The sequence below is a fragment of the Nicotiana tabacum genome, chromosome 15, assembly GCF_000715075.1.
Source record: "Nicotiana tabacum cultivar K326 chromosome 15, ASM71507v2, whole genome shotgun sequence".
Classification (NCBI taxonomy): domain Eukaryota; kingdom Viridiplantae; phylum Streptophyta; class Magnoliopsida; order Solanales; family Solanaceae; genus Nicotiana; species Nicotiana tabacum.
In genome coordinates this window covers 34,061,584-34,073,946 of record NC_134094.1, presented here as the reverse complement: position 1 = coordinate 34,073,946, position 12,363 = coordinate 34,061,584, and the positions used below count along the sequence as shown (strand labels likewise).

At 36.0% G+C, this 12,363-nt stretch overlaps 1 long non-coding RNA gene across 1 annotated transcript; it reads right to left on the bottom strand.

Annotated features, from left to right (window-relative positions):
* Nucleotides 1–9,584: 9,584 nt before the first annotated feature.
* On the bottom strand, nt 9,585–11,971 carry LOC107787867 (uncharacterized). Its single transcript, XR_001648499.2, has 2 exons — nt 11,453–11,971; nt 9,585–9,872 (listed from the first exon to the last, which is right to left on the bottom strand). It is a non-coding gene; the product is annotated as an uncharacterized LOC107787867 (long non-coding RNA).
* Between the last annotated feature and the right edge of the window lie 392 nt (nt 11,972–12,363).

Genomic DNA, 12,363 nt, shown 5'->3' with positions numbered 1-12,363 from the left:
GTCATAAACCTCTCCAGCCTCTCGGGCTCTCATAAATCAAAGTAATCAGCCCAAACACATTTATATGATGCATCAAAATAGAGTAATAGAGACTGAGCTATGTAGTAAATATGTATAAACATGACTGAGTATAGATTTTCAATCAAAAACAATGAGAGGACAGCAAGAAAAGACCTCTAAGGGTCCCAAACAACACTGGTATAAGGCCTAAACATGGCATCCATCCTGATTTGCAGAATTTCTTTCTAAAACACGTAAGAAGCATGTAGTTTCAACAAAATATTCAACTTTACAGTTGATATGAGACGGACCATGTCACAATCCCCAATGGTGCATTCCCACACGCCCATCACCTAGCATGTGCATCACCTCCAAATAATCGCATGACATAAAATTCGAGGTTTCATACCCTCGGGACTAGATTTACAGTTGTTACTTACCTCAAACTATTCAAATTTCTACTCCGCGATGCTCTTGCCCTCGATGCGGCCTCCAAATGCTCCGAATCTATTTACAACCAGTACAATACCATCAATGTATGATAAATGAATGAATTCCACAAGAAAAACTACCAAAATAGGCTCAAAACCCGAAATTGGCTCAAACCCAGCCACAGGCCCACGTCTCGAAATCTGACAAAAATTACAAAACTTGAAAGCCCATTCACTCACGAGTCTAACCATACCAAATTTACTCAAATCCAACAACAAAATCCCATTCAAAACCCCAAAATTCTATCTCAAGAACTCTTCCACTTTTCCCCCAATTCTTCACCCCAAATCACAACTTAGATGATAAATATCAAGATATAATCATGGAATTTAACCAAAACCAAGTGAGAAACACTTACCCCAATCAACTCTCTGAAAATCCCTTCAACAATCGCCCAATTCCGTGGTCTCTAGCCCAAAATATAAAAAATGGGTTCAAACCCTCGATTTTGAAAATTAATACTGCTGCCCAGATTTTCTTCTTCGCGAATGCGGCCGTCCTCTCGCGTTCGCGTAGACCAACCCGGACTACCTTTCCACTTTTCTCTTCGTGAACGCGACAGCTGCTTCGCGAACGCGATGCTTTACTAGCTCACAACTTCGCGAACGCGACCCTCCTCTCGAACGCGTAGACCAAGGACATGATGTCCCCAACTGCCTCACTCTTCTTCGCGAACGCGACACCATTCACGCGTTCGCGATTTACACACTACCCTACCCTTCGCTTTTGCATCCTCACCTTCGCGAACGCGAAGAACAAAACTTCACCATCTCAAAAACACTCTTCGCGAATGCGAGGCCCCTCTCACGAACGCGTAAGAGGAAATCAGAAATAAAATACAACAGTAGATCAGCTATCTCCCCAAGGCCAAAAATGTTCGTTTAACCACCCAAAACTCACCCGAGGCCCTAGGGACCTCAACCAAACATACCAACACATCCCATAACATCATACAAACTTAGTTGCACCTTCGAATCACTCAAAACAACATCAAAACACCAAATTACCCTCAGATTCAAGCCTAAGAACTTCTAAACTTTTAAATTCCGTAAACGATGTCGAAACCTACCTAACCACGTACGAATGACCTCAAATTTTGTACACACGTCACAAATGACACTACGAACCTAGTTCAATTTCCGAAATTTCATTCCGACCCAGATATAAAATTTTCCACTGCTGACCAAAATCGCCAAATTTTTAACTTTCGCCAATTCAAGCCTAATTCTACTACGGACCTCAAAATCACATTCCGGACTCGCTTCGAAGTCTGAAATCACCCAACGGAGCTAACGGAACCATTAGAATTCGAATCCGAGACCGTTTACACACAAGTCAACATCCAGTTGACTTTTCCAACTTAAGCTTCTATCGACATTAACATAGTCTTGTACTCACCCGGCTGGTCGTTTTAAGTATTGTAGCCTCATTCCCCCATTTATTGCTTATTCTATATGTTTGTTGTTATGTGACTTGCCGGAGTGGTTGGTTTGGTTTCGGAGATGTTTCGGAATAAATTGGGATACTTAGTCCCAAGGTTGAAAGCCTAAGTTAAAAGAGTTAACCGTATATTGACATGTGTAAACGACTTATCAGTATGTATGGATATGGATTTGGAGGTCTGTAGGTTGTTTTGTCTTGAATTGGCGAAAGTTGGAAAGTCGAAAGTTTGGAGAGTTAAGAAGTTTGACCGAGAGTTGACTTTAATAATACCAGATTCAGATTTTGTCTCCGGATGATGGAATAGGCCCGTTGTGTCATTTATGACTTGTATGCAAAATTTGAGGTCAATTGGAGTTGGTTTGATAGGTTTCGGTATCGATTATTTTGGGCTTTGGCAGATTTTCTGGATTTTTGGTGTCTCGCTTGTGCGAGATTTGGGTTGTACCTGAACAAGGTGGTATGCATGTGCGGTGTTTTGTCTGAGTGGTCTAAACCCACTCCTATGAATGGAGGCCACATCCGCTAGGGCGCTTTGCCGAGAATAACAACAATAATAAAAATATGATAGTATGTAACATAAGGTAGACCTTCCTTATCAGTATGTAAGAAAAAGGTTTGGCCTCAATTATCGATGTGACTAGTTTGATCAACCCAACCTCATCTTCATCAGCTTCGTCTTTATAATCTTGATCTGAATTCGAAAGTGTCAGAGGAAATTAATTACAAAATAGTTATAGTAATTAATTTAAACAAAGAATGAATAATTTAAGGAATCATAATTATTTGTTTGCAGAAATTGGATGGACCAATTAAGAAAGTAAAATTTACTTGTTAGATAGTAACTATATCATTGATGATTGGATAACTTAAAAGAGTCATTTTGCATCTGATTTATTAAAACAATAAAAGGAAACAAAATCTAAGATGACAATTATAAACAATATTATTGATGTTAATGCATTAAATTAAAAATGATATTGTGTTTGATCGTATGTTTGTTTTGCAATTGGCGGAAGGGATATTCATTGGGAGACAATGAAATGCAGATCCATATTTGTATAATAGCCACAAACAGATACTGGAGATGGGTCCAAAAATAATGGATCAAGATACATTAAGTTTGACATTTTTTTGTGAAGTTGGGAAGTTGGGGAGTTGGGGTCCAAATAAGTGGTCGAGCGTTGCCCCAAAGGGAAAGATATTGTTGTGGACAGTAAGAATGGGAAGAAGTATGTTAATCTTCTAATTTAACATTGCCTTGACACATCATTTTCTCAGACGATAGATTGTTTTTATAAAGGTTTTATTGACATAATAACTACCTCAAAGCTCCAAAAGTTCTTTTTCGGTTTTTAAATCTTGAAGACCATGACTCGATTCTTGATGGGTGTGGAAGTGTTGTTTCCTTAGAAGATTAAAAAAAACATCACTTCCCGTGTTTGGTATTACGTACATTGGACTATTTTTGAAGATGAGTGTTTCCTTTTTTTCCAAAATTTGAAAGTTGGTCAAGAAAAAAAAAACCTAGTCACAAAATTTTAACTTGTTAACAAGTTAAGCATGTCCAAACACAATTTTAATTTTCAAATACTGTTTTTCAACTTAACTCCAGATACTACTTTTAATAATTATCACATGTTTATGTCCAAACACCTACTTAGATTCCAACAACTAAAACCTTTATGTCATAGTGGCTTACAAGGAGCACACAAATATACAGTGTCAGTCGATATAATCATACGATGATTGAAACCCCTTGTTATCGATGGGTGATAGCAATAAATATGTTGCTCAAAATGCCCTTGTTCCATACAAAGGAAGTGGCACAATTCTCATATGAGGGATTTGATCCAATCAAAAGACGTAAGCCACGATCCAAAGTGGACATTGACCAAGAGACCAACAGACTATGGAACCTCTTAATGAGAAATGAAGTCAATGTAGAGATAATAGACAAGGACAAGGCTTAATGAAGAGGTTATCATCTAGTTGTCGATGTTCTTCTCCATAGTTTGTTAGTCTCTGGATGAGACCAACAGACTATGGAACCTCTTAATGAGAAATGAAGTCAATGTAGAGATAATAGACAAGGACAAGGCTTAATGAAGAGGTTATCATCTAGTTGTCGATGTTCTTCTCCATAGTTTGTTAGTCTCTGGATCAAGGTCCGCTTTGAATTTTGGCTTACGTCTTTTGATTGGATCAAACCCCTCATACGAGGCACACGTGCCGCTTCCCTTGTATGCAACAAGAGCCTTTTGCTCTAACATATTTCTTGCTATTACCAATAACAAGGCATTATATTATCGTGTGAATGTGTGGACTGACAGTACTGCATATAATTGAGTTCCTTGTAAACTTGTGTGATATATGGCTGTCCAACGGGACGGGACGGGACAAAATTAATGGGACGGGACGGGACGATATTTAGCAAGGACGGTGGCGGGACGGGACGAAATGAGACGGGACAAACGGAACGAAATGTTAGGCCCATCCCGTCCCGCTAACAAACGGAACGGGACGGGACGGAACGGGACGGGACGGACGGCAGGCCCATCCCGTCCCGCTAACAAACGAGATGGGACGGGACGGGACGGGTTCGCGGGCCTTAAGTGCCATTTTAAAAAAAATTATTTAAGCATTGAGTTTGACAACGGATATTCTTTTAGCAATGACTAAGTTTTTAAAGTTTGCAACATCTAGTTTTTTGACTTATTCAATAAATTTAAAAATTAAATAAAAATTAGGAAACTAAGTAAAGAATTATAAAATATTAAAACAAAAGACTTGTAATAAAATATTCTAGCAATTATAAATATATAATAGAGTTATAATTTATTTAATATAATTTCAATCCATTAAGTAACTAAGTAAGAGTGTAAGAGAATTCATAAAACAAATTCAACGCTTAGAGCCTTTTATTTTATTAATAGAACTTTCAAATCTCACATACAAATATAATTCTTTTGAAGAGCACCTAATCTATGCAGCCACCTTCTAGGAAGGGTTCTGTTTGAACTTTGAACTAGGCCTCTTAGTAGCCAATAAAAAATTATCATACTAATATTTGTAAGCTCCTATATAACTTCGTTGTAACTTATCTATAATTTCTCTCGGACATTGTTCTGGAATTGGCAATGTTGATTGATGTTCCATGAGTTCCATGCCGTCATCGCTCCCAGTGCTAAGTATCTCATTGTATTCTTCTTCTTCCCTAGTGGTTAATTTTTCAAAACCAAGATTTCTTCTTTCTGAATTAATCCAATCTCTGAATAATACGGAAATCTCTAGGCTGTCCTCCGCTAATGAATGTCTATGATCTCCGATTTGAAATCTTGCCGCGCTAAAAGCACTCTCCGATGCTACTGATGATGCTTGAATAACAAGGATATCTCGGGTCATTATAGAAAGTGTTGGAAAAGCCTTGCCACGCTCCCTCCACCATGCCAAAAGTTGTTCGTTGCCTTCTTCATCTTTAATACTTTCCAATCCTTGATTAAGATAAGAATCAATTTCATCATCAATAGAGGAATCAAAACCTGTTATATCATCCATATCTTCCCATAGAACTTCTACTTAATATAACATAAGAATATATGTTTGCTTGGCATTCTTCGAGAGATGGTTGTTCATTTTCTTGAATTGCTAAATTCTCATAAATTTTACGAACAAGTCCCTTTGCACCTCTTAATTTTAAAGATGGGTTAAGTATAGTAAAAATTAAATAAACTTGGGGAATAGGGAAAAAATACTTTTTAAATTTTGTAATCATTTCATTAATGGCCGGTGCATAAGTTGGATTAGTTTTATACTTACCAAATACAACAGAAATTCCATAAATATACTATAATATTTGTGTAATAGTAGGATAATATATACCAGAAAATTATTTTGTAGCATAATAAAATTTTTCTAAAATTTTAGTAAGCTCTTTGATCTGATCCCAATTAGAATCAACAATTTGATCAGCGGGGATACCATTATGCATATTAAATACCTTTTGTATAGGCACCCGATAATCATAAGCAACTTTAAGCATTTCATAAATAGAATTCCACCTAGTACAAACATCTTTTGGAACTTTTCTATATGGAAGGTTAGCACTAGCACATTGTTGAGCAAATTCACGAATTCTACTCGCTTTATTAGCTCGAAAAATATAGCCGCAAGCATGTTGTACTTTACTACAAACATCAGAAAATAAATTAATACCATCTTTTACAACCAAGTTAAAAATATGGCATGCACATCTAACATGAAAAATTGCCGGATTAATTGAACAAAATCTAGTTCTTAAGCTAGTTGCTGCAGTTGTGTTAGCAGAAGCATTATCTAAAGTGATAGTTAAAAGTTTATCAATGAGTCCATAAAAATCAAGTATTTGTAGAACAGTAGTTGCAATATATGCTCAAGTATGTTTTGAATCAACAAATTTAGAACCAATAATACGTTTTTGCATGTTCAAGTGATGATAAACCCAATGACATGTAACAGTTAAATAATCACAACCATTAGGATTACGACCTATATCAGATGTGATAGACACTTTACAATCTAAGTGAAAAAATACACAACGAATATACTGAAGATATTCGGTTTGAAATTTAAAAACATCATTTCTAACTGTAGTCTTAGGAAAACCTTGAAAAGAAGGATTATAAGTTTCTTGTATATAATGAACAAAAGTAGGGTGAGAAGGAAAAGTAAAAGGTAAGCCACATACAGCTACCATTTTTGCTAAGTTCTCATGATCTCTATCTTTGTTATATGGGCGTAAAATCGTACCAGAAGCATGGTCAAGCTGTTGTTGTAAAAAATTAGAACCCCCGCCAGATATACTAGGAGTGCTAGTACCAGTGCTAGGATCCGGTATTTGTCCGGCTTCTATTTTAGCTTGTATGCATAAAGCTTTGTGGTCCCTAACTAAATGCCTAGATAAACCCCCCGTCCCACCACTTTTGGTGTGCACAAATCGTTGCTTACATATTTCACATGTAGCACGTTGATTGACTTTATCATGTTTAAAAAATTTCCATACAAGTGATGTTTTGGGACGTTCACCCTTAGGCTTACCCCTTACAGGAGGTACAGGGGGTAAAGCTCCAGATCGAGATTGACTCTGAGTTGGAGCTTGTGTTGCGGGACTAGTGGGTGTTTCATCTAATTCTTCTTCCTCATTTTCTTCATCCTCATTTTCTTCGTCCTCAATAAAAATATCCTTGCCAAATTGTCTTTGTAAAGTTTCATGATCTAGTTGTTTTTCGAAATTAATATTGTAACATGCGGGGGGTTGGGAAAATGAAGTTTTATCAACATGAGTCCATCTATATGTTTTCTAATTATAGGAGAAGAGTTAGGATTAGGACTACTACTACTTTCACCTTTACTACTTTTTTTACTAGTTTTTTAAATACGCCAAATACATTTTTAGGTGCCATAATTTAAATACGAAATTAAATTTAAAAAGTTAACACAAAAATTAAAAACACAAATGAAATACGAAAATAGAACACGTAAAGTAAACACAAAAATTAAGCACTAAAATAATGCGCAAAAAATATATATTAAAATTAGGAGATGGAACGAGTGCACCGTGATTAAATATTGAAACTTGAAGAAATTGCCCAAACTATTGCTCCAAATACTTGATAAATTAATTTGAAGCTTGAAAGTTACTCCAAATATTTGTCCAAATACTTGAAACTTATCACTTGATTGCGAGAAAATTGAGAGAATAATATAGATAGAATGAAAGGGATTTGAGAGAGAATAATTTATTTTTGTGGGAAGAAATGAAGAAGGATTGGGGTATTTATAGTAGAAAATAGGGCCAAAGTATAATTTAATAAACTTAGGGATTATATTAAAAGTTTGGGGGTAGGGGGTATTTTGGTGGGAGTGGGGGCCAAATATGGCCTTTTTGGCCGTTGGGAACGACTATTTTTGCAATTATAGCCGTTGCCCAACGGCTATAATTATAAAAAAAAGGACGCGGGACGGGACGGGACGAAACGGGATTAAATGGGACGGGATAAACGGGACGAAATGGCCATCCCGTCCCATCCCGTGTCCCGTTTAACATGGGGCCATCCCGTTTAAAATTAAGTGGGACGGGACGGAACGGAACGTCCCGTCCCGTTGGACAGCCATAGTGTGATAGTAGGGTTGTAGTTATTGGAATCTAAATAAGTGTTTGGACATAAAACTATGAAATTTAAAAATATTAGTATTTGAAGTTAAGTTTTAAAAAATTTATTTAAAAATTAAAGTTGTGCCTAGACATGCATTTAACTTGAACACAAGTTGAAACTTTGTTAGTTGAAAGATTTTTCTTGACCAGTTTTCAAATTAAAAAAAATAGGGAAATGCAAATTTCACCACACTTTTGTTCACTACTCGTTGTCTTCTCCACTTTCACCTTCCCCATTGGTTCATCAATTGCATCCCACAATTCGGGAATTACTGGCACAAACCATGAGTGTCAAAAATTTGTTGCGACTTGCTCTATCAATCCAATTTCATCCACATCAGCTATCCCATGATAATGATCCAGAATGAAAAGGATTAGAATGAGTGAATTTACGAGAAAAGAAGCAAAAAGTGGGACGGTGCTTAGATGAAAGCGATAAGTGAAGACTTTATATATATATATATATATATATATATATATATATATATATATATATATATATATATATATATATATATATATATATATATATATGTATAAAAGGATGGAGAAATTTCAAAACCTATATACTGTAAATCAAATCACAATTAATAATGGTAAAAAAAGAAAATTAAATAAATTTTTCTAATTTGTGGTTCATGGTAAATCCGTAGCATAAGTGGTAAAGTGTTAAATAAACTTCTATTCATCTCACAAAATCTAATTAAAGCAGCAAAGAAGGAAAAAGTGTTGTTTCTGTAGATATAGAAAAAAAATTCAACATTTTACCTTGAAAATATTTCTGTGACGAGTAAACAAGTGTAGGAAGATAAAACATTAATTTTATATCTCAAAATCTAATAAAAGCATCAAACAAGGAAAAAGTGTTATTTGTTTAGATATGGACAAAACTTCAAGATATTATTTTGCAATTATTTTTGTGACGAGTAAACAAATTGAAGTAGGTAAACTCTTCTTTTAGAAACGTGATAAATTTTCAAATGATCCGTTAAGTTTAGGAGTATGTATGTCTTTTCGTATCCTTAAATATTGTGGTTAGCTTTCTTATGTAATCTTGTGTGTTACATGTCACTAAGTCTGTTAACTTAAATTTATAAGTACATTGAGGTTCGCCTAGGTTAGACCAAAATATTCCCACTTAATAAATATTAATTATATCTTTTACTGTTATATAAGAGAATAAAAAATAGATCAACCTCCGCACTAAAAAGACGTAATTAACCAATTCCTTAAGTATTAGTCAGTTATATTTGAGTTCCTGAAGGATTTGAGCATCTAAGACCATATACACACAGAGGTAGATTCAGAATTTTGAGAAGATGGGCGCGTTACAGAGATGAGGTGCATTCAAGATATATATTTAACTAGTTTAATCTTTACCCCCTATTTGGATGGTGTCACGACCCAAATTCCCCCAAATAAGACTAAATCGCGAAACTTAACTAAGTATGGAAATAAATAAAGAAAACGATATAAGTCTCATAATAACTCTAATAAGGAAGTAATAGTTTAAGTCAATACAATTAATACCCCAAAACCTGAAATTAAAGTCACAGTACATGAGTATGTACGGCGAGTACAAGTTTGAATACTAATACGTAAACTGTCTGAAATGAAAATAAGACAGAAATAGTAACGATAGAATGAAGTCAGATGTTGTGGGAAACTCATCAGCATACCCTAAAACCCCACGAAATACCCCAAATCAGCTCCAAGAAAGATGCCCAGCTCGTACCCGGATCAGTACCTGCACACAAAACGTGCATCAAGTATAGAGTGAGTACAGGAAGCATGTGTCCCCTACAACATCATTGATCGGTCCTAAACTATAGTAATGATGAGGGTTGGTACTTCTTATACCTCTCTTCCTTCTTTGTTTGTTCAAATCCACACAATGTTTAGGTATTCCAACAAATAAAGAAGGTATGAACGGTAAAACCGCTCTTACAATCCACTCCTATCCCAACACACTTATAAGGATTCAGTCTACTTAGTTAAGCCCATTCCAAGAGTAAAGATTCTATCTTTACCTCATTTATGTCAGGTATAAGCGTGAAGAATCCATCTTTAAGTCCTTTGACACACATATACCATGAAATCAATTTCAACTCAGCACAAATTATATGAGACGCAAACAATGCATGTGATGTAAGTGAATAGTATGCAATCCAAACTCCATATACACTGGTATACACACGCTCCTACAGTAGGTTTCACATGACCTATAGGGGACTCATGAGGTCTATATACCCATGCGAAATACCAAATCTCCTAGATCACATCGGATCTCAACCGTTGGCTGAATATCATTATCACTCCGTAGCCATGTACCATATCCAAAATCCGTCTTGCCATTTACCAGTCATATGCTAGCAATATCAAGAAAGAATAATTGGATATGTGTACATCATGCAAGTGCAAAATAGCAAGTCAATATCAAAATTTAAGTGTCTTTTTCCATAAATCAGACGAGATGTTGAGTGATGAATGCAACTCAGTTAACAAATATGTGTACTCATTCAATCATGGCACTCATTGCCAAAATAAGCTGCAAGCATACCAACCTAAATGGATATATGCACTATTCTCATGGTTCGAAGGCTAAACACATAATATCCGTCATAATTATTCTAGTTTCACATTTGAATTCCCCAAAACAAATACACGGTTACACGCATAAGTGCTCGTTACCTCACGAGTATGAGACCCCATATTTACCATTTTACCCCTTAATATATTTACCAACACATAACACTACATAAAGGGTCTAGTAAATCTCAACATGCCTGAATTTGAAGTCGAAGTTTCACTCCACGGCCTTGCCTTTCCTCTGAGCCTCCAAACGAGTCCACTATGTTCAAATATACGTTCTAGATCAGAATACAAAGCTATGGATACCTATGTTTCTATATAAAAGAATTCGGATCCAAAAAACAACCTAAAACTCCGTCCCAAACCCCAAGGGTAAACACAGTAATTTAACACAAATCTGGGTTCAATATGGTCAAATTAGTAATCTATACGATTGTATGAACCCAACAATACCCATGTTCTAAGTATTAGTTCGTACCCAATCATAGACCCAAAAAGGTAACCCCCACCCCACAAGGTTTGGAATTTAAGCCTAGAATCATCTTACCTAAAACTTAGATAGTCTAAATCCCAAAAATCATCGAGTTCCAATCCCATTTAACCCTCAATTTTATAAATTCTTTAAACCCATTTCTATAGAAAACTCCCCAATTTCTACTCTAGAAATTATGAATTCAAATTTAATCTAAAAGAAGAAATTAATGAAAAATGATTAGAGGAAGATTAAGATCTTACCACAGTGAAGAAACTTGATCTTGGAACTTTGATTCTTTGGAGCTCTCTAGCTTCTAAAATGGTGAATGGGAAATAAAACTCAAGTTTGGGGTTTTAATTCACTGTTCAGGTAATTACCCTTCTCGAAGGCGAGATAGCTTCGTGAATGCAATGACCATGCCAAAACGGTCCAGACACTGCCTACCCTACGCAAACGTGATGACCCATCTGATCCCACTTCATAGCAAAGCGAGGCCCTCTCGCGAAGAAGGAAAAACCAGATGACTAAAACACGAAAAATCTTGTTTTCCAAAATTCCGAACCAACACCCGAATCTCATTTGGAAAACCCCGGATACAAACCAAATATGCATTTCTATCATAAAATACGCTACGAACTCGCTCGCGCAATCACATTTTCCAAAAGAGCTCGTTTTGTCCAGGGTTGATCAGGGTCAACTCAACCACTATCAAAACCCAACTTTCCAACCAAGTATCTAAAACACACCCGAACTCCTCGGGACCCAAACCAAAGGCTCGACTAAGTCAAAAATAACATTTGGACCTAAAGGAGTTGATGAAACCATGAAAATTATACATTTAACCCAGTGTTGACTTTGGTCAAAATTCTTTATTTAATTAACTTTTAAACTTATGAACTTACTAAAATCAATTCGAAACTCGCTCGATTACCTCAGGAACCACATCACTCATCCCCGCCAGTCATATGCATACTAAAGCAACCTCGGGAAGGGTATTTTGGAAATTTCTAGGTTAAAATCTCGAAACAACTTAGCGAGACGTTACATCAAATACCACTAAAAATAGCGTTCGTCCTCGAACGCTAAATGATAGATAGATGCCTGGATCCTCAAAAAGCTAGGGATATCTAGACAACATATTAGAATTGGCCTCTCAAGTTGACTTCTCAAT